The sequence below is a fragment of the Mus musculus genome, chromosome 9, assembly GCF_000001635.26.
Source record: "Mus musculus strain C57BL/6J chromosome 9, GRCm38.p6 C57BL/6J".
NCBI lineage: Eukaryota > Metazoa > Chordata > Mammalia > Rodentia > Muridae > Mus > Mus musculus.
Genome location: NC_000075.6, coordinates 70,141,785 through 70,166,954, shown reverse-complemented (window position 1 = coordinate 70,166,954; position 25,170 = coordinate 70,141,785). Strand labels below are relative to the sequence as shown.

The following is a 25,170-nucleotide window of genomic DNA, read 5'->3' as shown; positions in this document are numbered from 1 at the left end:
AGCCAGGCTGTACATAGAGACTCTGTCTCAAAACAAACAATCAATCAGCCCATCGATGATATCAATACTATTATAGTATAAAAGTTTGTACAGAAAAAAAATGTATTGGGGGCTGGGTATAATTTAGGGAACGGCTGCTGGGTGAAGTACACCCAGACAAGCTTTCTCCGTGAGTCACTGGGAGCCCAAAGCTGCATCCCAGGCCCCGGAAGAGGACCCACAGTGAACGCCCACCAGAAGCAGAAACAAAGGCATGTGGAGAGGATCCAGCAATACCTCTCCTGGGCATATAGCCAGAAGATGTCCCAACTGGTAAGAAGGACACATGCTCCCCTATGTTCATAGCAGCCTTATTTATAATAGCCAGAAGCTGTAAAGAACCCAGATGCCCTCAAAAGAGGAATGGATACAGAAAATGTGGTACATTTACACAATGGAGTACTACTCAGCTATTAAAAAGAATGCATTTATGAAATTCCTAGCCAAATGGATGGACCTGGAGGGCATCATCCTGAGTGAGGTAACACAATCACAAAGGAACTCACACAATATGTACTCACTGATAAGTGGATATTAGCCCAAAACTTAGGATACCCAAGATATAAGATACAATTTGCTAAACGCATGAAACTCAAGAAGAATGAAGACCAAAGTGTGGACATTGTGCCCCTTCTTAGAATTGGGAACAAAACACCCATGGAAGGAGTTACAGAGACAAAGTTTGGAGCTGTGACGAAAGGATGGACCATCTAGAGACTGCCATATCCAGGGATCCACCCCATAATCAGCTTCCAAACGCTGACACCATTGCATACACTAGCAAGATTTTGCTGAAAGGACCCAGATTTAGCTGTCTCTTGTGAGACTATGCCAGGGCCTAGCAAACACAGAAGTGGATGCTCACAGTCAGCTATTGGATCGATCACAGGGCCCCCAATGGAGGAGCTAGAGAAAGTACCCAAGGAGCTTAAGGGATCTGCAACCCTGTAGGTGGAACAACAATATGAACTAACCAGTGCCCCGGAGCTCTTGACTCTAGCTGCATATGTATCAAAAGATGGCCTAGTCGGCCATCACTGGAAAGAGAGGCCCATTGGTCATGCAAACTTTATATGCCCCAGTACAGGGGAATGCCAGGGCCAAAAAGTGGGAATGGGTGTGTAGGGAAGTGGGGGGGAGGGTATGGGGGACTTTTGGGATAGCATTGGAAATGTAATTGAGGAAAATACGTAATAAAAAAAATATTTAAAAAAAAGGCATGTGGAGGCAGCTTTCCTTAGATGTTACTGGAGTGGCCACCCAGAAAGGACAAGCAGTTTGTCTAGAAGCAGAGGCCCAGGACTGCAACAGGGAGCATCAGTACTGCAACCTTCAAACCTCACACAGCATCAGACTCTACACACCAGCATCCAAGGAAAAGGACGGGAAGGGCAAAAGGCCCAATATGGCAAGACACGGGAAAAATCCCCACACTCTGGAAACAAAGACAGGAATTAGATCCAAGAGTTAGAGGCCAGTCTTGGCTGGGGAGTGAGTTCAAGGCCTCTCTGGGCTAGGAAGTGTATCTCAAAAAACTATTACTATTTTATTTTAAAAACTATTTTTAATGATTTAAAAAAATTTTTTAAGCATTGGTATTTTTTCCTGCATGTATATCGTGTGAGGGTGTCAGACTCACTGGAACTGGAGTTATAGACAGTTGTGGGTGCTGGGGATTGAACCAGGATCCTCTGGAGGAGCAGCTAGTGTTCTTAACCTCTGAGCCATCTCTCCAGCCCCTCAAATTTTTTTTTTAAATTCTACTCTTTTCCCTTCATGGGGACCCCCTGCATCTGGTGGAACTTTGGTTCACACATTTCCTAGATTCTTCTGCCCTGGGAATCCATTGCAGTTCTTGCTTAAGAGGATGTTGAAAACTTGGGAGACACCAGTCCAGGAAAGACACTCAAGACCCTGAGTGTGCGAGGAGCAGAGTGGGGTTGGGCCGTTGCGGGAAGCTCTCTGCTCTCCCTGGATGCGGCTCATGCTGGAAAGTGGACAGGTTCCTGACTGAAATGGGAACTCCAAGCTGTGGGCCCAGTTCAGCGTTCATAGTGCCTTAGGAGGTGGGAAGGCCATGGAGGAACAGAGAACATCGGGGAAGCCCCTGGAGCCTGTGAAGGGGAACTGTTTCTTCCATTCAGAAGTCATGTCCCATCCTGGAGGCTGCCTTATAGACAGTTGCACAACCAGGACCCTTGCAGTACCTCATTCATTGCTTGGGCAGGCACCCAGTATGCGGACAGACCCACAGGCCTCTCAGGACTTGCTTCTGTTGGCCTTAAAGATTTATTTTATTATTTTATTTTATTATATTATTTATTTATTTATTTCTGTGTGTGTGTGTGTGTGTGTGTGTGTGTGTGTGTGTGTGTGTATGTACACATGCACAAATGGTCTACATTCATGTAGATACCCATGAAGGCCAAAGGATGGCGTCAGATCCCTTAGAGCAGGCAGTTGGATTCCCACGTGAGTGCTAGGAATGGAACTCCAGTCCTCTGAAAAAGCAGCAAGCACTCTTAACAGCTGAGCCATCTCCTCTGTATCTTTTATTGGCCTTAAATAGAGGACCCACATACATATCCTTAAAAGTAGCCTTGAGCCGGTCAAGAAAAGTCCTTCCTAAACCACTTTGTGGAGGAAAACCAACCAAATATTTTTTAAAAAGGAAAAGCCAGGGAAGCATGCTTACCCCACATCTTAAACATGGTGCTCCGGTGAGACACGATGTGGCCACTCAGTGACCATGTCAGATGCAGACCAAGAGAACAGGAAGAAGTTGCATCCCCTCACAGTGTCTGGGAGCCACAGCTCCATGCAAGGCTACTCAAGCATCACACCCTGGCTAAGCACAGGGCCAGTGGTCTGGTGGGAGGCAGTGGCTGAGACAAGACGAGAAGTCTTATCACTTGCCTATTCGAATAGCCACTGGGCTCTGAGAGCCGCCCCAGACTGTCCAGTAGTTGACCCTTGGGCAATTAAGATGGATTTGTAGTGTCTTGGTGTTTCTATTGCTGAGATAAACAAAAGCAACCTGGGAAGGAAAGAATTTACTTCATCTTACACTTCTCAGGCCACGCTCCATCGCTGAGGGAAGTCAGGGCAGGGACTCAAGGCAGGAACCTGGAGGAAAGACCTGAAACAGGGGCCATGGAGGAGAGCTAGGATCTCATGGCTTGCTCAGCCTGCTTTTATTATGCAACCCAGGACCACCTGCTCAGGGGCATAGTACCACTCACAATGGGTTGGACTCTCTCATGCCGATCTTTAATTAAGAAAAGTGATTCACAGAAATGCCTACATGCCAATGTCATGGAAGCATTTTCTCAGTTGAGTTTCCCTCTTCCCAAATGACCCTAGTTTGTGTTGAGTTAAGCTGGCCAGCACTCGTAGCGACTCTATGGGCTTGTGAGAGTCCACAAAACGGAATGAGTGGGATATGGACTTAACTGATGGCTCATGAAGAGAAAGTGACCATCTCTTGCCAGAGCCTCAAAACCAAACGAGAACATTGTTGTTTGTTTTAAAATCACATCTACAACAAAACTCCTAGGCTGAAAGGAGAAAGATTAGAAGAACCAGAGGTCCAGAAAGATGGCTGTGGGAGTTTTTAACTCCTGCATAGGATAGGAAAGCCACACCCATGAAATCTCAACAACATGGCTGCCTAACCAAGACCAGCACAATAACACCACCAGTTAACAGGCCGTGTAGAGGGAGGAAATCTCATGGAGTCCTACCCCTAGATAACCAGTGACAGGAGATTGATGATGTAGAGGAGGGAGAATTAGTCTCCCCCAGGGCCGAGCTTCCTAACCGAGTGTCTAATATCAATCAGTCAGCCTTAAAACACACGCAAACCACACCAAGCCGACTCATCAGGCTGTGCTTAAATGTGTATTTGTAACAATAATTAAAGAAAAAGAAGCCATGAATTTGAGGGGAGGAGCTGGGAGGGGTTGAAGGGAGGAGATGGGGGGAATGATGTCACTTTATGTAAATAAAAAATAAATTTAAAGTTTTTTTTTGTTAGTTTGTTTTGTTTTGTTTTTGTTAAACCTTGTGACACACACATGTGGTCCCAGCACTCAGGGGGCTGAGGGTAGAGAGTGGAGGTGAGTTCTAGGTCACTTTGGGCAAGGACCCTCTTTAAAATAAAATACAATATTCTATGAACAGAATTAATAGCACATTTCTTTCTTTTAGGTGATCTCAACTGGTGAAAATGCAGAAGTGTCCTTACTTCAGTCTGAAGTTGCAGACCCCCAAGTCATCCCCTGTGGCTCCTTTAACACGAAAAGCTCTTTGTGAACCCCTGAGAGCTGGATGTCCCCACTACCACTGGAAGCTCTTTGCAGGTTTTGGTAGTTCAGACGTTCTTGAGAATGACAGAAGGTCCGTCCACTCCGAACAGATTTTTTTTTTTTTTTTTTGGAGACAGGGTTTCTCTTTATAGCCCTGGCTGTCCTGGAACTCACTTTGCAGACCAGTCTGGCCTCAAACTCAGAAATCCGCCTGCCTCTGCCTCCCAAGTGCTGGGATTAAAGGTGTGCGTCACCACGCCCGGCCCAGATTTTTTAGATATATGCAGAATACTCAAGATCAGTCTCTCTCTGTCTCTCTCTGTCTCTGTCTCTCTTTCTCTCTCTGGGGGGATGTGAGTTATGCATGTATAAGAGTATGTGCATCCATGCACACATGCACGGTGTCTTCCTCTGTTTCTTTCTACCTTATTTCCCCAAGACAGAGTCTCTCCTTGAACTGGAAGTTCACCATTTCAGTAGGGCTGGCTAGTCTTCGAGTTTTGAGGATCTGCCTGTCTCCACCTGCCAATCCTGGGGGGTTATAGACACACGAGGCCATGTCCAGCTTTTGTTTTTGAGTCTCTGGGAATTTGAACTCCAGCCTTTATGCTTACAGAGCAAGCACTCCTACCCATTGAACCGGCTCCCCAGTCCCCTTGCTCATTCTTTTCCTTTATTGAAAAAAAAAATCTATGTGTATATGTTTGTTCCTGAGTATGTTTCTGCAACACATGTGCGCATGCCCATGGAAGTAAGAAGAGGCACTGGGTCTCCAGGAGCCAGAGTTCCAGATGTTCACCTCCAGGCGAGTGTTCAGAGCTGAACCTGCATAACCCCAGAGCTACTATCAGTTCTGGGTCTTAGCCCTTAGAATAAGTGTCACCCACTGCTAGATTAGTCTCCTCACCTCAGTTAATCCAATCTGAAAACTCTCTCAGATATGCTGAGAGGTGTGTCTCCTAGGTACTGTCAAGTTGTCAATCAAAATTAAGCATCAAAAGAAGAGGTATAAAGAGGGGCAGCATGAATGAGGCATGCAGGCAGAACACGGGGGACAGAAACGGAGCAAAGACCTGTGTCATACCACCACGGTGGGCTACCAGGACTCGGTCCTTCAGGGGGTGAGGAGAGGGGAGCTATCAAGAAGGCTTCTTTTCCCTCAGGCTTTGCCATTGTCTTGCCCAGAGGGAGAGGAGACCAGGGCCTTTTAGCGATGTCCTCTTGTCTGGCTCGGCTGAGGGACGACCTGTAGGAATCAGTTCCCACAGTTTTGATGCTGTGGCTAAGTGCACAGTCTCCTATGTACAGGCACAAGCTGTCTGGCAAGGAAGCAGTGGGTATAGCCCGGAAATGGCAGAGAGGACACAGCCATGGGCTAAGGGCACGAAGGGTGAGATAACAGCATCACTGGCTACAATCCCTCCTAAGAGTCACTGATAGCATTTTGTCTCTTCCCAACTCTTTCTAGAGACCTCTATACCTCTCTAAGCTGAAAAATAGTACTTCTATTTACCAGGCACTGGGAACCTAGTAAGCTTTTGAATCTGCATTACAAAGCCAGCATCTATTTGCTGTGATCTTTAGAGGATTTGGGATCATTTTAAAGAGTGTTGTGACTGAGTCTGGAGATGTAGCTAAGTTGGTACATGGCTTGCCTATCATACATAAAGTCCTGAATTTTATCCCCATCACTGGATAAAAACCTAGTGTGGGGCTGTCTACCACCAAGCACTTGGGAGAAGCAGAAACAAGAGGTTCAAAGTTCAAGGTTATTTTTGGTTACATAGTAAATTTGAGGCTAGCCTGGGCTACATAAGATTTCGTCATAAATAAATAAATAAATAAATAAATAAATAAATAAATAAATAAATAAATGCTAGAACTGGGCTGTCTTAAAATATCACTATGCCAGAAATTACATCTTTTGCAACTATTTGAACCTACGGTGAACGTTTTTAGATGCCAACTTAAAAATATACAAGGGGGGTGGTGCGTACAGCTTTACAAAATTTATCTTTCAAGTAAAGCAGCCAAGGCCACTGTCCTATAAGCCAATAAGCCACTGTCCTAGACTTCTGCTCCTGTTGACTGAGGGTGTGCCCAGGATGGATAATGAGGTTGATGGGAGCTGGGCAGGGGCATGGTAAGAGAGAGTTACCGCACTTCTGAGGTTTCTCTGCAAGCATCTTGGGAAATAAATGTTAAAAAGGAAAACCAAACGGAGGGATGCTATAGATAGAAAGTGAATTCAGCTTCTGAAATATCCAGATGGATGTGCACTGACTATCCTGGCTGCGCCCGCCAGCCCCAGTGTTCTGATTCAGTCCTGCTCAAGTCCGGATGCTGAGTCAGTTAGAGACGCCCTGCCCCACCGCCCGTCATTCCCGATTGTATTTGCTTGAGTTTCTAATGTTGTCTCCTTGAATTCTTAAGGATCAAATTACTCTAAGGTCAGTATTAGCTCCCCCACCCCACCCCCCAAGGTTCACTCTGCTTTACCTCAAAGATAGTCGCCAGGCTGACTGACTTCTCATCTTCAGATTTCGGTGAGCATCATGGTGTAAATGTCACACTTTAAGTACGTAGAGGTCAGCCGTGGCCAGCCATGTGGTCCCTCGAAGACTGTGCTCATGGATACGCCAACCGTAAACAATGACAGTTGGAAATCAGCCTTGAGGGGCCTGGGATGCAGCTCAGTTGGTGGAGCATTTACCTGGTATGCACGAAACCCTGAGTTAGAAACCTAGCATCATATGAGCTGGGCACCATGCTTTGTGGGCGTGTGAGCATGCGCATGGGAGGGGGTATATGTGAATATGTGTGTGGAGGTTAGAGACCAATCTCAGAGATCATTATTATCCACTGTATTTTTTTGAGGCAGGATCCCTCCCTGGGACCTAGGGCTTATAGATTAGACTAGGCTGGCTAGGCAGGAAGCCTCTGCCGTCTTCTTCCGGTGTCCTCCGTGCTGAGATCTCAAGCTCTTATCACCACACTCAGCTTTCTACCTGGGTGCTAAAGACTGAAGCAGGTTCTTGCTATGAAGTGGCAGGCACTTTACTAACTGATCCATTCTCCATCGCACCCCCACCGCACCCCTCTCTATGGGAAGAACACACAGGTTCTTTCCTGATCTTTTCCAGATCTCAAAGTGTGGACCGTGTAATCTACTACTTCACTGTTCTTTCATTGGTATCCTGTGGTTTCTTGGTTTTGTGTCTTTTAGAAACAATGGGGGGTGAGAGCCAGCTCAGGCCTCACTGGCACTGGCTGCTTTCAGAGGACAAAAGGTCAGTTGCCAGTACCCACCTGTATCTCTAGCTCCAGGGGATCTGGTGCCCTCTTCTAGGCTCCTTGGTCACCTGAATACATGTGTGCATACATATGCACATAATTAAAACATAAAAATAACCTTCAAAACAACAGATAATATACAATCAAAGAAACAAATCTCTGCCAAGGGAAATAACCTACTCCAAGGTAGGGACCATGCCACTTAAACATAGTCTCCGTTTATTTTATCCCTCCTTCCTCTGAGCCAGGTTCAGAGGAAGCTCTTTGTGTTTTCTTGATTGATTCGTAGCTTCCCTGAAATTGCTGGTCTAGAGAATCCATTGCAGGATAAAAATGGAGACTCGTTCCTTAGGGACTACCCACTAAGAAGCAGGGCAAACATGTTCCTGCTGGGAAATTGAGATGCAAGAGGCAGTACAAGCAGGAAAGCGTTGCTTACCTGCAGATTTTATGCTGATTGGTGATTCCTATGATGCCCTCCTAAGTGTTTGTAACAAGGACGAAATTTTAGCTGAAGCAGCCATGGTGACCCCATGTAGGTGGGAGACAGCCTTTCTTGGGTTTATTGCGCTCTGTCCTCCCTCCTGCTGATGTGTGAATTAACTCCATTGTCTATGAAATTAAACAACTCTTAACTCTCTTAGGCAAAGCAAGCTAAATAGCAAGTGATTATTCTAGAGGCTCTCTTAAGTAAGGACAGATGAGTTTAATGCAAAAACCAAACAAACCCATTTTATGCCCAATAGCAATTACAACATACTGCATACGGAATAAGAACCTAGAAAGAATTTTATAGACATGGTTTTTTTTCACTTTCTAGATTTTTATATTATATTTTCAGGTATGTGCATGTATAAGAAGTGGTGGCCAAGTTCGAGGCCAGCCTGGTCTACAGAGTAAGTTCCAGGATAGCCAGAGCTACAGAGAGAAACCCTGTCTTGAAAAAGAAAAAAAAAGAAGTGGTGGATAATGGAGGCTAGAAGACAGTATCGGATCCACAGAGAACTGCAGTTACAGATGGTTGTGAGCCATCAAACATGGATGCTGGGAACTTAACCCAGGTCCTCAGCAAGAGCAATCTCTCCAGCCCTGAATCTTCCCTTTTGTTTCTACATTTTTATCCCATTTCTTCCCAGTGCATTATATGGCTTATTGTAAAGTAAAATGGCTAATTTCTTATACATTTTAAATAGCATGGTAAACTGACTTTTTTCTATGACACAAAATTCTAGATACTTTCCCATGGGTCTAAGGACCAGGACTTCTAAATTCGAACCATTGTTTCCCACGAAGAGGTACCTGTTCATCTAGCTGGGGATAGGCTCTTGCTATGTCACTTAGCCTGCTCTACAGCCAACCCGTGGGCTCAAACACTGCTCCAGGGTTAGCCTCTCAAGCTGCTGAGGTTGCAGGAGGGCAGTGTCACACCCTCAAAACCAAGGCTCTCAAAGGCTGAGCTCTGTCCTGTTCCAGTGTCCCTTGTTCTCCAGACCAGTGCTTATCAGACATTAGTGTGCATATGAATGGGCATTAGCCATTGCATTCTGTAGACTTGGCAGGGCAAGCTAGGGAAGGCCATGTTGATTAGAAAAGCAGGCTGGGAGCGCTACCCATGCTGCTTCATGTTGCTCCCCGGCTTGCTTCCTCTGTAGAACACCTCCTGAGTTACTTTTTATTCTGAATTGGAAGTCTAAATCCTTGATTGTAACTGGGATTTTGACCCTGATGCCTGTCTACCTGTATCATATTTGACCTAAACCTAGAGTCTTTGGTCCTGCCAAAGCTGTTTTGTTTTGGGCTTTGTGTAGCCCAGGCTGGCCTAGAACTCTAATTCCTCCTACCCATACATCTGGATGCTGGGATTACAGACATGTATCACCATTCCTGAGTCAACTTGAGGTCATTAAACTATAACTTATGAAATCAGTTTTTTGGGGGGGGGGGGGGAACAAAACCAAGTTTATTACCAGGAGGCATGGGGAAAACAATGGCTGGGCAAATAGGACATCTTCTAGAAAATTCTGTTGTATGAAGGCAAGGATGGCTGTGCCCCCTGCTCCTTGACCTATTCTGGTAAGGTCTACCTGGGGTCAGAGGCTTGCTGGGCAGAAATCAGATTTTCTTTAAACCATCAAATCTATCATCTATCTATCTATCGATCTATCTATCTATCTATCTATCTATCTATCTATCTATCTATCATCCATCTTGATGCTACTGACCAGAAAGGAAAAAGCAAGCTCAATGTGACAAGTCTTCATAAGGAAAGTGTGGCAGATACACACAATCTGTGCCTGGCACATAAAAACTATGCAGTGCATTCCTTAAAAAAATTAAAGATTTACTTATTTATTATGTTCAGTGTTCTGCCTGCATACCAGAAGAGGGTGTCAGATCTCATGATAGATGGTTGTGAGCATCCATGTGGAATTGAACTCAGGACCTCTGGAAGATCAGCCACTGCTCTTAACCTATGAGCCATCTCTCCAATCCCATTCAATAAATTCTTATTATTATGTTTTTTTTCTAAATGAGATTCACATCAGTTTTGTGACATTTAATATGTTTACATTTCTATGTGATTCCAAAACAATACATATTTTTAAATTATTACATTTTATTTATATCTATTTAGAGAGAAAGACACAGAGAGAGACAAAGAGAAAGAGAGACAGAAAGAGAGACAGAAAGAGAGGAGACAGCGGAAACAGAGACAGAGAGACCGAGGAGACAGAGAAAGACAGAGAACTTAAGACTTACAGTATAGCTCAGGCCTGCCTGGAACTTACTGTGTTCTTCATCTTGTGACCCTCTTGTCTCAGCCTCTGGAGTGCTGGGATTATAGGTAAGTACCACGTACTCTGCCTTCATCAGCACACAATATATGGTGTTCTTTCAACTAGTATCCAGGTATCTAGGCTTGCTCCTTCCTTTCAATATTTTTCTGGTTTGATATTTTTTCTTCTTTTCTTTTCCTTTCTTTCCTTTCCCCAGTTAGTGCTAGAGACTGAACCCAGGTCCACAGCCATGTAAACCACGCATTCTACCGTGAGCACGACCCTGTTAGTGAGCCAGCCATGTGCTCCTCCGGGATTTCTGCTCCAAGCTCATGGTTGAGTTCCCATCCTGACTGTCTGCGGTGATGACTGTGAATTGGAAGTCAGAAGCCAAAGAAGTCCTTTCCACCCTTGGGTCCCTTATATGGGGTGTTTGTCATTGTAACAACAAATTAAAACCTTATACATAAAGTATTGCTGGGATAGTTAATGTTGTCAACCTGACTGGCGCTGGAACTCCAGACCAGTCTCCAGGTACATCTGTGAGGAACTACTTACCTACCCCCTGGGCATGTCTGTGAGGGGTTCTGTTGATTAGGTTGCCCTCTGTCTTTTGTTTAAGACAGGTTCTCTTATAGGCCTGGAGCTTATGCCAGCTAGGTTCCGCTAGCTGGCCAGTGAGCTTTCCGGATCCCACCCTAACCTGTCAAGGGTCTCCATCTCCTGTCTTGCTATCATTGGATTCCAAACACACGCCACTATGCTCAGCTTTCTATGTGGGTTCTAGAGATACAAACTTAAGTCTTTATGCTTTGGAAACAAGTGATTTACTGACTGAGCCATCTACCTAGCCCCAGAGCAATTTTTAATGCCAAGGGGAAGAAGGAGGAGGAGGAGAAGGAGGAGGAAGAGGAGGAGGAAGAGGAGGTGGAGGAGGAGGAGGAGAAGGAAGAAGAAGAAGAAGAAGAAGAAGAAGAAGAAGAAGAAGAAGAAGAAGAAGAAGAAGAAGAAGAAGAAGAAGAAAGATAGGCTATCATACTCGACTCAGCTGTGAACAATAGTTAGGATATAAAAACATTGCTGATGATTGGTCTAATTAAAAATCATCCGTCACAATCCTGAGAAAGCTGAGGGAAGAGAAGTCTGTGCTGCAGAAGGCAGCTCGAGCCTTGTAGCCAGTGAAACTCATAGCTCCTCTTCTCTAAGTAGTAGGCTCAAAGGGCTGTGTAATCATGAGAGAGACCGAGAATCATCTGTACCAGCAGGCCTGGCGTTATCATTCAGTACATGTACTTCTTTGATGCAAGAAAAATGGGAAGAAACGAGATCTGGAGTAATGAGGGGCAGGGAAAACCACAGAGCCTTTTAGAAGAACATGCGTTAGTATTTGAGATTCCTGTAATTAATTTAAGAGCTATCACTGTTTTTTTCTTTGGGCACACTTTCTGCATCTCTGTCCCCAGCTTACTCTGAATGCACGGGTCATTGACCACACTTCCCCTTGAAGGTGACTCTAGGAAACACTTGTTAAAGAGGACTTAAGACACTCATTTAAAAGCTAATTTGGGTCAAAAGTACATAAGCTCATCGACTACAAAGTGCTCCAAATACGTTTTAACAACTTCCTGTCAAAGAACGAGGATATGGCTTTAATGTCATCTTTAGTTCATTAAAAATGGAAGAGTTAAGGTAAAAACCTATTTTATTAATACAAAAATAATTCCTCAGATACAAAGAGCATTCAGTTAAACTTTTTTTTTCCTCTTTGTCTGCGGAACAATCAGTTTAATGCAGAAAGAAAGACAAATAATTTCACTCTAGTTAGCTATTTACAATCATTTGAAAGTACTAAAGACTGCTTTTCTTTTTCCATAATTTCAGATAATTAAAATAATTATCTGCTAAAGTGCATTGCATAGCTTATTATGCAATGGATTTTAGAATTCTCAGTTGAAGGCTGAGGTTCAAACCTTCAAACTCTTGACCTTCCAACTCGGCGATCTCAAGTTGGCCTTCTAGTCCATGTGGGACTCAGTCTCCTCCTTAGGTAGGAGGGGCACAGTAGTCAGTCTGCAGCCTTTCCTGTGGAGATTACCTCGGGTGGGGTAGGTGAAGGGAAGGCTTTAAAAAAATTATTACAATGATATTTTTGTTTTGTTTTTGTATTTATTTAGTTAGTTTTTTTTTTGGTTTTTTTTTGTTGTTTTGTTTTTTTTGTTTTTTTTTGAGACAGTGTTTCTCTGCATAGCCCTGGCTTTCCTGGAACTCACTCTATAGACCAGGCTGGCCTCGAACTCAGAAATCTGCTTGCTTTTGCCTCCCAAGTGCTGGGATTAAAGGCGTGTGCCACCACTTCCCCCACTATGATGATGTTTTAAAATCACATGTGTGCATGTGCATCTGGTGGGCAGAGGAGATACATGTACATGAGTGCAGTTGCCAGAGGAGGCCAGAAGAAAGCATCCTTTCCCCAGGGGTCAGTGTTTCAGGTGGTTGGGAGCCTCCCTACATGGGTGGTGATATCCAAACCCTGGTCCTCTACAAGAGCAGGAAGTGCTCTTAATCACTGAGCCATTTCTGTAGCCCTCAACACAATATTTTTAATTGCATCTGTGACTGACTGATTTTGTGTGTGTGTGTGTGTGTGTGTGTGTGTGTGTGTGTGTGTTAGAAAGAGAAAGAGACAGAGAAGGAGGGAGACCGAGAGGCAGAGGCAGAGACAGAGAGACAGAGATGGAAGGAGACAGAGAGACAAAGACGGAGAAAGGGAGGCAAAGAGAGAAAGAGAGAGAGAGAGAAAGAGAGAGAGAGAGAGAGAGAGAGAGAGAGAGAGAGAGAGAGAGAACTCAAGCTACAGCATTGTGAGACTCGGTTCTCTCCTACTATGTAGGTTCTAGGACGTGACCTCAGTTTGTCATCAGACTTGGTGGTGAATGTCTTTACTCTGTGAGCCATCTTTCCAACCAACCCTCTTCTCCATTCCTCCACCTTTTTTTGGTTGTTGCTGTTGCTGCTGTTTGTTTGTTTGAGATGGTGTCTCTTATAGCCCAGGGCCTCAAACTCACTGTGTAAGCAGGGAGAATCTTGAATTCCTGATTATGCCCCCCAAGCCCCTCCCGCCTGAGTGCTGGGTTTCAGGTACACACCACCATGCCGGGGTTGAGATTCCATCCTAAGACGGAGCATCACATGCAGCGTGCAAGGCTATGTCAGACAGTGATTAAGGTGCATGGCGGCAATCAGTGTGGGTCATGGTGATGGTTAAGAAAGGCTGGTTAGGGAGCACTTCCCCACAAGGTGTTTGGTTCCCATCTATCATCCAGATGATGAACTGTGTGGTAATCTCCACCCAAAAGGAATGGAATTTGAGGCAGAATGGTTGATTGGTCAGGGGAAAGAAAGGTCTTGATGTATTTGAGTAAGAAGGCGTTTGTGTAAGCAGGAGTTTAAAGAGAATGAAGTAAGGAATACCAGAATCAAGCAGATGAGTGAATGAATAAACTTATCTAGCACCTCTTGTTTTCAATTTATTCATTTGTTTGTCTATTTTCAGATTTTATTTATTTTATGTATGTGAGTACACTGTTGCTGTCTTCAGACACCCCAGAAGAGGGCACTGGATCCCATGACAGATGGCTGTGAGCCACCATGTGGTTGCTGGGAATTGAACTCAGGACCTCGAGGAAGAGCAGTCAGTCAGTCAGTGCTCCTAACAGCTGAACCATCTCTCCAGCCCTTGTTTCTTTGATGTAACTCAAGCTGACTTCAAATTCATTACGAAACCAAGGATGACTTAACTCCTGATTCTCTTGCCTCTAATTGCCAGGTACTGAGATTACAGGAGTGTCTCCCCACACATGGCTTACTAGGTGAGTTTAGAGAGCAGAGTGTTAGATTTTGAAATCTGGGTATGGTGGCAAACACCTATAATCCCAGCACTCGTGGATCTAGCACAAGCCTCCTGAAGATTGGAGGGCAGCCTGGGTTTCAGAGCAAGACATTGCCTTGAAATTCTTTTTGTTTAAGGATTTTGATTTTGTTTGAGGTAAGAAACTGCAAGCTTGTTTAAGCAGAGGTTCGGATTGCAAACTTACAGTGAATTGGCAATAATTTTGTACGTGTCACTGAGACCTTCCTCCAAGAATGGCTTGACTTTTAAGGACGAGAATCATCAAATTCTGTCTTCTGAACAGAGTAAAGCAGTTGACTCAGGTTTAATTAAGCTTTTATCTTCTGGTTGGATTTGAGAGGAAGAATTAAGTCAGGGAAAGCTAAGCAGCCAAGTGATCTGGGCAGAGGTTCCATCAGGAGGAGGCCCACTCGCTGAGGAAAAGGTAGGCAGGACCTCAAGGGGCAAAGCCTCTGCCATCTGGGGACACAGGGAAGCTGGGTATTTTGTCCTGGTGATCACGAGTGCCAGCCAAACACCCAAAAGCATGGAAAGGCAACTGAAAATAATTGTGGAGATCGATGGACTCCATAACCCATCTGGTCTCACACATCCTCGGAGAAACCTCCTGGGGAAGGATGATGCTAGCTGGTGGTGGTCACAGAGATGACGGGACAGTGATGCTAACCCATTTACCTTGTCATCAGCACCAAATGCATAAACAGCAGTGCAGGGGATTGAACTCAAGGCCTTGCGGATGCTAGATTTCCACTCCTACTGTTGGAATCAGAATCTCATAATCTCATATATTCTAGGTGACCTGGAAGTGTCTATGAGCTTCGGAACCTTCTGCCTCCACTGTCTAAATGCTGGGGCTAGAGGAATACAATTTATGCAGTGGGGAAGATGAACCCAAGGCTTCATGTGTGCTAGGTAAGCATTCGACCCCAATATCCCCTTTTGGGGGATATGGCCTTGCTGTGTAGCCCAGGCCAGCCTTAAACTGGCAACAAAGCAGCAATATTTCCCCCTAACCTCCCTACTGGGGTTACAGGTGTGTGCCAGCATGTCCAGCTCCCCCTTCCCCTTTAAGGGCCTTGTTAGGTATTTAATTCAACTGAATCATGTGGGTGGGGCAGGAAGGACTGAAGTTTTTGCTTTGTTTTGTTTTGTTTTGTTTTTAAAGTCAGGACTCGTTCTTGAGAAGAGCAGCTTTGGAAGAGACAGCCAAAAAGTGATACAGGGCACGAAGAGCGGGATACGTCTGATGAGGACATTGACAGTCATCCACACACAAGGGAAAGAGGTGATGGCTGACAGTAGGTGGGAAGGCAAGTGCCTCAGTAATAAAGAGCCAGGCAGACTCACAGCCAAATTCTGTCTGCATACGATGGACGTAATTGTTGAGTATTTGTTACTAGTCACTAAGCTAACAAGGGCATGGGAGAAAATGATCATAATAAAATTCCTACATTGGACCTGATAAGTAAAGGAGTTTGTGAATCACTGCCTCTAATTTCCAGTACGGCCCTTGGAGGACAGTACCACATTATCCTGTGTTTGAAGATGGGGAGTCAGAGTCGAAGGGATGCTAACTAACTCACTGAAGGAAGCACAGACAGACAGACAGACAGACAGATAGCTTATGACACCTTCACAGCATGAGTTCCCTTGGGGCAAAGAAGAAAATGTCATCTGTGTATTTATGCTTCCAAGGAGAAGAAAAAAAGCTATTTCCTGAATTCACAGTGACCACAGCTTTCTGTATGAAGTGCAGGGTCAGGCACCTCATGGGAAGGCCTACAGTAATTGCACCACCTAGGGCACCTAGATGGGCTCTTGAAGACCGGTTCAGAGTAGCCAAGTGTTGAAGGGGAAACCAAGGCAATTGTAACACAAAGTTATGTTTCTAAGAGCAACGCTATACTATTAATTTTATTTTAAGTGCAAGATCTAGATTGCCTTATTTTCTTTTGAGAGAAAGATTCTCCTGAGTGCCAGGCAGGTCTTGAACTCACCACGAATCTAAAGCTGACCTTGAACTGCTCGTCTTCCTAAGTGCCAGAATGACAGGCTTGTGTCACCGTGACCAACTTGTATTGTCTGTTTTGATAATCGAATCTAATGTAATCCGTTTATTTATCTGTGTGTCTTTGGATTTCTATTGCCATAATGAAACACCAGAACCAAGAGCAGCGTGGGGAGGAAATGCATTGTCCTACGCATCCACAGCACAGTTCTTTATTGAAGGAAGTCAGAGCAAAAATTCAAGCACAGCAAGAGCCTGGGGGCAGCAGCTGACACAGAGGCCAGGGAGGAGTGCTGCTTACTGGCTTGTTCACCCAGCTTTCTTATAGCAAGTAGGACCACCAGCTCAGGCGTGGCCCACCCACAACAGATGAGGCCCTCCCACACCAATCACTAATTAAAGAAATACCCTTACCTACAGCCCAATCTTATGGAGGCGTTTTCTCAATTGAGGTTCCTTCCTTTCAGGTGACTTCAGCTGTGTCAAATTGACATAAACTAGCCAGGACAGTCTGTGTATCATCTATCATCTAGTGGTCATTTGTCTGTCTATCTATCATCTATCTATCTATCTATCTATCCATTTATTTTTCCATCATCCTTCTATCTATGAGTTTATTTATTGCTGGAGATGTACCCATGGCCTTTCACACATTAGGCATATGTTCTACTATTGAGTTCTACACCGAGCTAGCCCTGTTAAGATTTCTGATCCCGGTGCCTCTATTTCCCAGGTGCCAGGATGACAGGTGAGAGCCACTAAGCTCCGCTTACGCCATGCTGTGGATGGAGCCTCCAGCTTCATGCGTGTTAGGAAGCCCTCTACCGACTAAGCTACATCCCACGCTCATCATTCCGTTTTGTTCTTGAACAAAAGTAAACATTACCTTCCAGTTCTCCCACCTATGAAGATCGACGTTCAGTGACACATGCCTTAGCAAAAAAAAAAAAAAAAAAAAAAAAAAAGATTGACAGATGCTGTGGGACCTCATTGTTTATTGTGTGTCATGACCTGCCTAAGAATACAACACTGGGCTGGACAGACGGTTGGAAGTTGGGGCTATCCATCAGGTACTTTTTGGTGGTGGTGTTTTCTTCCTTCCTTCCTTCCTTCCTTCCTTCCTTCTTCAAGACAGGGTTTCTTTATGTAGCTAGCCCTGGCTGTCCTGAAACTCACTCTGTAGACCAGGCTGGCCTCGAACTCAGATCCCCACCTGCCTCTGCCTCCGAGTTGGGCTTACAGGTGTGTGCCACCTCGCCAGGCTCAAGATGCTTGTTTTCTGAAAACTGTTGGATGAAAGAAGAGAAGCGTTTCCAGAATGGATGTGCAGTGGGTTTTCTCCTGTGCTCTCTGGCTGGGTGACTGAGTTTAGGATGAATGCATTTCATTGGGAACTTATTTTAGAATTTCTGGCCACAAACTCTTTAGGGGGAAAATCTCTATCTCTGCAGCAAGCCATATTATGCTATCTTAAATCTCAGTTGTGAGTTATTTAAACACACCCGAGGCTGAATTTGCCCTCTTTACACCAGCAATTACATAAGTTAAGACATAAATACCCCAAAGAAGGACTTTCTCAGTATTTTGTGCTTTTTTTTTTCCTGGCTGTGCTTAGTTATGCTTAACAAACCGACCAACCAACCAACTAACTAGCTAGCTAGCTAGCTAACAAATAAAAGCTCCCCTGTCCCTAGAGGCATTGCAGGTGTGGCTACTGTGTCGCATGTGTGTCAGTAGGTGGTAGAGAGGGAAAGGCCATGTCTACACTCAGTGTCCTGACCTGGGAACATCTGAATGAGCAGTAGCCTAACACTCCCTAAAAAAAGAGAGCCTGAGATGACCACCACTCCAGCACCAGGCCTAGATGGGTTCCCAGGGCAGGAAGTGAGCCTGGGACTAGAAAAAACCCACCCGGGATTGTGGGCTCCAAGTGGGAGTGAACCTGAGACAGACAACCCTCTAATGGAACCACTAGGTGGACCTGGGTGAGGAGCGAGCCCAAGCCTAAGATGCCCACCAGTCTGGTGCTGAGCAGGCCTGGAGGGCAGGGGTGTGTGTGGCAGCAGAGCATGCCTAAGATGACCCCTGCCCAGTGCGAGAATGCACAGACAAGGGCATAACACCCCTGAGATCACTCCTGAGATGACCCCACACACTCAGAAACTCTGGGCACCACTAAGAGGAACAAGTAAGTGGTGGAGAAATGTAAGAGAAAGAGAAACAGAAGGAGGAAACACAACGAGCGAGGCAGAAATGTAGACATAAGGGTAGTTAAGGAACAGCCCAATGATGCCACCCAGGACCATGGTGGGGTCCTGGTCTGTGCTGCTACGGGGGGTCGCATCTGGGTCTGTGACTCTGCAGCAGCAGCAATCTGTTACCACCAAAGGCAAAAGTCTGTGGCCTGGGGTGCCACCAGGGGACATATTGATGTCTGAAGGCTGTGCAGAACTGGCCCCACCCCTGGCCTGGGCATCTTGGGGTGTGAGAGCAGAAGAGCTGATGGCATTCATAGCCAGCTGCAGCACTTGGGAGAGCATTCCCTTCCCCCTGCACACACACACACACACACACACACACACACACACACACACACACTTGGGAGTTGTGGGTAAGGCAGCTGATATGAGCATGGGAGAGTTGGTTGCCCTTGCCATTAGTCTTCCCTGTGGCGGCATGGATGAGGGAAAGATACTTTCCTCTCCCCTTACACCTTTGGCAGGCAGGAGAACTGGCCCCGGGTTCATGACAGCAGGAGAGCTGGCTCTGCCCCTCACCTGCTGCAGCATTTGGGAGAATGGACTTTGCACCTCTGCTGGGCAACAGGGTAGAGGTGGCTCTGGTTGGGGGTGGGGGGTGGGGCGTTGTTGATGAGCCAACCCTCAGGTCATGAGAGTGGGAGAGCTGGTGGGCTGACCAGCTCAGATACCATGCAGACCCAGATCCAGGGCTTTGAATTGGCCCAGGCCAACATTTACTCCATTGATGAACTGCTGGAATGCATGAAGGGGCCTGTCCTACAGATCCAACGCTGCAGGATCTCCATGATGCAGGGCAACAACAGGATACCTGAGAGGAGTCCCAGTGAGGTTTCAGTATCGACAGAGTAGCTGAAGCCAGAGACCTTGAACCAGACCAGTGAGCCATTGCAGTGAACATTTGCAAGCAAAATGTATACCACAAAAGGATACACTGTGGGGCACACTGTGACACACCACAGCTTCCACAACCAGATATTTGCCCCCTCTGTTGGGGGTTGAGGTTGCAAGGGTGGAGGGTGGGTATGGGGGGGGGAAATGGATGAGATTGGGCTACATGATGTGAAATTCACAAAGAACCAACAAAAAGTTAAAAAAAATACTTCTGAGATGGCGAGACAGCAATTAACACTATATTATGTATATAAAAACCATAATTGTGAATTAGCTTAGACATGAAGAGTAATTACTAGCAAAACAACTAGTCAATTATAGTATATTCAGATATATAAATATCTACTATGTTTACATGTAAAAGAGGAAAAAAAGAATGTCCTTTGAGTTGTAATTACTATCAAAAATATTTCATAACATAAATAATGCATATGTTATTTAATATGTGTTAATTAGTTGTGCCAAGTTTTTAAGAAAATAATGTCCCACAGTTTGAATTCCCCCTTTGCTGGGGGTGAGGGTAGGGTACTCAAGTGTTTCATAACTGCTGGAGTATTTCATTTTTTATTTAATTAATTAAATTATTATTTTTACATTTTGTTTGTTTGTTTTGTGTGTGTGCACTCAAGAGTGTGTGGAGGTCACAGACAAGCTGAGGAAATCGGATCTTTCCTTCCACTGTGTTGGTCCCAAGATTCTGCCTTCACCTACTGAGCCATCTCCTCAGCCATGATAGAATATTTTACAAGGGAAACCGTGCTGATGAAACTAAGGATGGCGTGTTGATTGTCAGTCAGCATGAACGACGCACTGTGCTTTCTGTTCCTTCACTGTGATCGTGTATTCACGGTAGCGAAGAAGCCGGGAATTTTTACTAGGCTGTAGAGAGCTCCTCCTGAAGTCTTTCCGCCCTTACTGACACTGTGGTGACTCTCTAGTGACCAGTAGGTTCAGGGAACATTGCAGAAGAGAGGCACAAAGAATGTAAGAATGGCAGAATGGGTGGGGTGGGGGCAGAGGGGCGGTGCTGTGAAATGCAGACTTCTGTACTTGACATGGGTAGGCACCCACAAACCCACAGAACCTAAGGTCATCTGCACAAGACGAAGTGGTCATTTGATGGTCTAATTAGTGCAACAGATAGCACTAACTGAATGCAGTGGGTTTTAAAACAAAACAAGGGGCTGGAGAGATGGCCCAGCAGTTAAGGACAATGGCCACTCTTCTAGAGACCCAGGTTTGAGTCCCAGCACCCACATGGTGATTCACAACCATCTCTAAATCCAGCCCAAGGTGACAAGGCTCATTTTTCTGACCTCTTCAGGCACCAAGCATGCATGAGGTGCACATACAGAGATGCAGGCAATATACATAGAAACATTTTTTTTTTAAATAGAAAAGACCAAAAAAAAAAAAAAAAACAAAACTAGGAGAGGACATGAAGGTTGAAAGGGCACATGTTGGGATTGAAGGGGAGTCTGGATGGACAAGATAAGAGACATTGTATACATTTATGAAATTGTTAAAGAATAAATACAGGACTCAGAAGAAAAAAAAATCAACACAGACCAAGTATGTTGGTATGTACATGTAACCTCAAGAATCCAAAGTTAAGGAGGAAGATCAGGAATTCTAGGCAAGCCTGGTGTCTTAGTTTGTTTTCTGCTGCTGTGATAAACACCAGGACCAAAAGCAACTTGAGGAAGAAAGGATTTAGTTCAGCTTATAGTTGTAGCCCATTGTGAAGGGAAATCAAGGCAGGAACTCCAGGCAGGAAACTGGAGGCAGGAACGGATACAGAGACCCTGGGGGAATGCTGCTCACTGGCTTGTTCCCCAGAGCTTTCTCACTACCTACCTTAGATAATTCAGGAATGCTTGCTTAAGGGGAGACACCGCCCACGGTGGGCTGGGCCCTCCCATATCAATCATCAATCAGGAAAATGCCCCACGGACTTGTCTAATGGAGACAAACCCTGAACTGGCATTCCTTCTTCCTAGATGACTCTAGCTTTTGTCAAGTTGGCAAAAATCCAACCAGCACACCTGGTTTACATAATGAGACACTGTCTCAGAAAACCACAGGAAAAAGTGACCCGTCTTCCTTGCATTTCTCTGCCACCTGGTCTTGCTTAACTCACCTGCCAACTACTCATGAAGGTCACCTGTGGACCTTTTGTCTTTGCCCTCTCTGACATGGTCCCAACCCCCACATCACTGGCTTTTCCTCACTGTTCCTCTATGGGAAAGTTTTTTTGCTTTGTTCCCACGTGTGACCGCTCCTAAGAGGAGGATTGTTCGGCTCCGTGTTATTAGGAATAAGTAGCTTGTGACACATCCTACAGACCTGGATACCTCAGGGGTTACACTGTTTGGATAGGCCAGGAGCAGACTAGTAACAACTCTATATATTCATCTTGAACTCATCCCGTTGGTTTTGGCTCATCTACTTTACATTTTTTTTCTTCCAAAGATTTATTTATTATTATACATAAGTACACTGTAGCTGACTTCAGACACACCAAAAGAGGGCATCAGATCTCATTAAGGGTGGTTGTGAACCACCATGTGGTTGCTGGGATTTGAACTCAGGACCTCTGAAAGAGCAGTCAGTGCTCTTAGCCGCTGAGCCTTCTTGCCAGCCCTACTTTACATTCTTACAAATACCATTTTTAAAAAATATTTTTGAACATTTTATTCTTTTTATTTGGATGGGTGTTTTACCTTGTATGTATGTCTATGCACCCCATACATGGATGCCCACAAAAGCTAGAGGAGGGCATCAGATCCCCTGGGACTGGAATTACAGGTGGCCATGAGCTGCTGTGTGGGAGCTGGCAATTCAACCTGGGTCCTCTGGAAGGGCAAACAGTGCTCTTAACCACTGAGCTACCTCTCCAGGCCCAACAAACACGTCTTTTGACAAACCTAGGCCCTCAACTTTTTTTTACTTTATTTGTATGTGTGTGCTTGTGTGTGCTTGTGTGTGTGTGTGTGTGTGTGTGTGTGTGTGTGTGTGTGGTACATATGTATAGTTGTGTATTCCCATATGTGGGGACACAAGGAGGTTAAAGACTGACATTAGGTGTTGTCCTTGATCGATCTATCTTTTGAGGCAGGATTTTGTCTATGCCTTCACCTGCTGGGCTGTCACTGATGAAAACCATCTTTAGTTTTACAGTTGTAGTCCTTTGGGAAGGCGAGGCAAGTCAAGTTTTCTTCCTTTGAAAAAAAAATTTTTTTTTTTTTAGTAATAAACTGTGCTAGCATATAATAATTTGTGGTAACTTCATGGTTTGGTAATTAAAGTAAGGCAAGGGAAAAAAAGCCATTTTCTATAATGAGTTACAATACAAACAATTCTGGAACATTGAGTACGTGACTGCAATTTACCTGACAGGTGTGTAAAGGGGTAAGGAGCTTAAATTAGGATTAAAAATAGATTGCCTGAAAAAAAGGGGGAGCGGGGAGAAGCAGGAAGTCACAGGCCTGATTTGACACCGTTTTTGAAATTTTAGAACTAGTATCATAGTTTTTAAAAAAAAATTAAGTGAATTGTTTTTACTTTTTTGTTTTCTTTAAGACAGAGTCCCCTCTGTAACCCAGGCTCACCTGGAAATCACAATGGCGTCCAGTCCACCTCAACCTACTGTCTGCTAGATTTAGAGGTATGAGCCATCAGGCCTTGCAAAGGAATCTTTAAATATGTGGTGTCTTATGTTAATCAGCATGATTGTTTAAAAAAAGAAATTAAGTCGGGGTGTGTGTGCGCTTACGGCAAACCCCTCTCGCCTCCCAGGTATTCCCCTGCCTTACCCCAGAGTGTGAGGAGGACTTGTGGTAATAAAGTTATGCTTTGACAGCCACCAGAGTGACAACTCCCACCCCTTCTTAGGACCTTGACTCCTTGACTCCTGGCCCGTGGCAGGATGAAGCAGGATAGGGAGGGAGCGAAGGGAGAAGGAGGGAAAAGGAAACAAAATGGACAGGAACTGACTGTCTTGGTTGTGAGAGGCACACCCTGCGCTAGAAGGCAGCCTATGGGAACAGGTAGAAAGCCTTGGAACCTGACTCTGGCCTCATTGTGAGGAGAGCTGGCACTTTATCGTAACAGCTGTGTTTCCAGACACTGTGGCAAGTAATATGTTTCATTTGTGCGTGCGTGTGTGTGTGTGTGTGTGTGTGTGTGTGTGTGTGTGTGTGTGTAGGTCAGAGGACAGCCTCAAATATCATTCATTAGGCATGATCCACCTTTTAAAGACAGACTTAGAACTCATCAAGAAGGCAAGGCTGCACGACCTATGAGCCCTGATCTGTCTGCCTGTCTCTGCTTCCTCAGCTCTGGAATTACAAGTGAACACCAAATCCCCATGGCTGGCATGTTTATTTATTTTGTGCATGTGGGGAGCCTGTGTGAGAATATGTGCACGACACGAGTTCTCTCTCTCTCTCTCTCTCTCTCTCTCTCTCTCTCCCTCTTCCCCCCTCTACACACACACACACACACACGCACACGCACACGCACACGCACACACACACACATATATATATGAAATTCAGAGAGGATGAAATTCAGGTCCTCACACTTGCAAGGCAAGCACTTATCTACTGAGCCATCTCCTCGCCCCCTCAAATTTATCTTAAATGGTGGAAATTCTCAGAGAACCTTTCGCCATGGGATTGGATCCCATCCGTATTTACACGCTGTGCACCAAGTGATACAGAAAGAGAAATAAACCATCACACACTAAAGAACACTATTAGGTGAGATCTCCGTGAGACAGGACTTAAGGCCATGCCCTCTGGTCAGCAGTCTTTTTTATACCCGTCTAACTATCTGATCAATATGTGTTAGGCTGCAATGGCCGGGAGGGGAGCAGAGTCCCTGCCTTCTCCATCTTCATCTTCTCCATTTCACCTTAGCAGTCTCTCTCTCTCTTTCTCTCTCTCTCTCTCTCTCTCTCTCTCTCTCTCTCTCTCTCTCTCTGTGTGTGTGTGTGTGTGTGTGTGTGTGTGTGTGTGTGTGTGTGTGTGTGTGTTTTGGGGAGTTATTACTTTACAGGCGAGTTAATTACAGAACACCCAAGACGACACATAAATAACTACAGGATCGAGAATTCCAAGACCAGAGCTTTCCCAAGTGGCTGCACAGCCTGCGTTCTTCCTAGCTTCCTTTGAATTGGGGGCAGAGGAGAGCCGCCAGACAGGAGCACCTACACTGGGTAAGCCCATGCCTCTACGTAAGAGCTATGAACCAGACGCAGTGAGGTGAGCAAAGGTGGGATCCTCCACTCTTCTTAAACCCCACCTTACGGAGAGGAAGCAAAATTGTGAGTGATTCCTGCTGAGGATCCAGCACTGATGGGAAGGAGAGCAAAGCTGGAACTCCCTGGGAGCGAGGCAGAAGGTAGGAAGAGGGCTGGGAGGAGAAACGGGCATTTTCCCAGGGGTCCTGTCTCTTGTGCGCGAGGCTTGGTGATTCCCTCATACACACTTGTCGCCTGGAGGGTTCCATCACCTGTGCAGGTGTGGCGCTGGAAGGAGCTGTTTCCTGGACTGTGGTCTCACCCCTAACTTCTCCCCAGTTTGAGGTGGGAAAAGCAGTTAACTATTTTTGTGGGAACCAGGCTTGGTACATAAGGGATGCTAGGATTCCCGGGAAAATGATTGATGACATAGAGACC

At 45.3% G+C, this 25,170-nt stretch overlaps 1 protein-coding gene, 1 long non-coding RNA gene and 1 other non-coding gene across 5 annotated transcripts in view; all 3 read left to right on the top strand.

The window, feature by feature from the left end:
• Positions 1–6,687: 6,687 nt before the first annotated feature.
• On the top strand, positions 6,688–17,268 carry Gm39476. 2 transcript variants are annotated; one of them, XR_870893.1, is made up of 5 exons: positions 6,688–6,796; positions 6,887–7,062; positions 15,122–15,239; positions 15,493–15,612; positions 17,069–17,268. It is a non-coding gene; the product is annotated as a predicted gene, 39476 (long non-coding RNA). The 2 variants fall into 2 exon arrangements; XR_870894.1 differs by lacking the exon at positions 6,887–7,062.
• Positions 17,269–18,018: 750 nt separating this feature from the next.
• On the top strand, positions 18,019–18,149 carry Gm24257. Its single transcript, XR_003948492.1, has one exon. It is a non-coding gene; the product is annotated as a small nucleolar RNA SNORA17 (small nucleolar RNA).
• A 6,247-nt stretch (positions 18,150–24,396) lies between these two features.
• The window catches only part of Fam81a (family with sequence similarity 81, member A), a 53,255-nt gene continuing 52,481 nt past the window's right edge, over positions 24,397–25,170 (top strand). The window contains exon 1 of one of the 2 annotated variants that reach the window (XM_006511551.3): positions 24,397–24,708. The gene's annotated coding sequence lies outside the window, so the exon portion shown is untranslated. Of the gene's footprint in view, positions 24,894–25,170 lie in introns of both variants that reach the window. The other variant, XM_006511550.4, reaches the window with a different exon arrangement.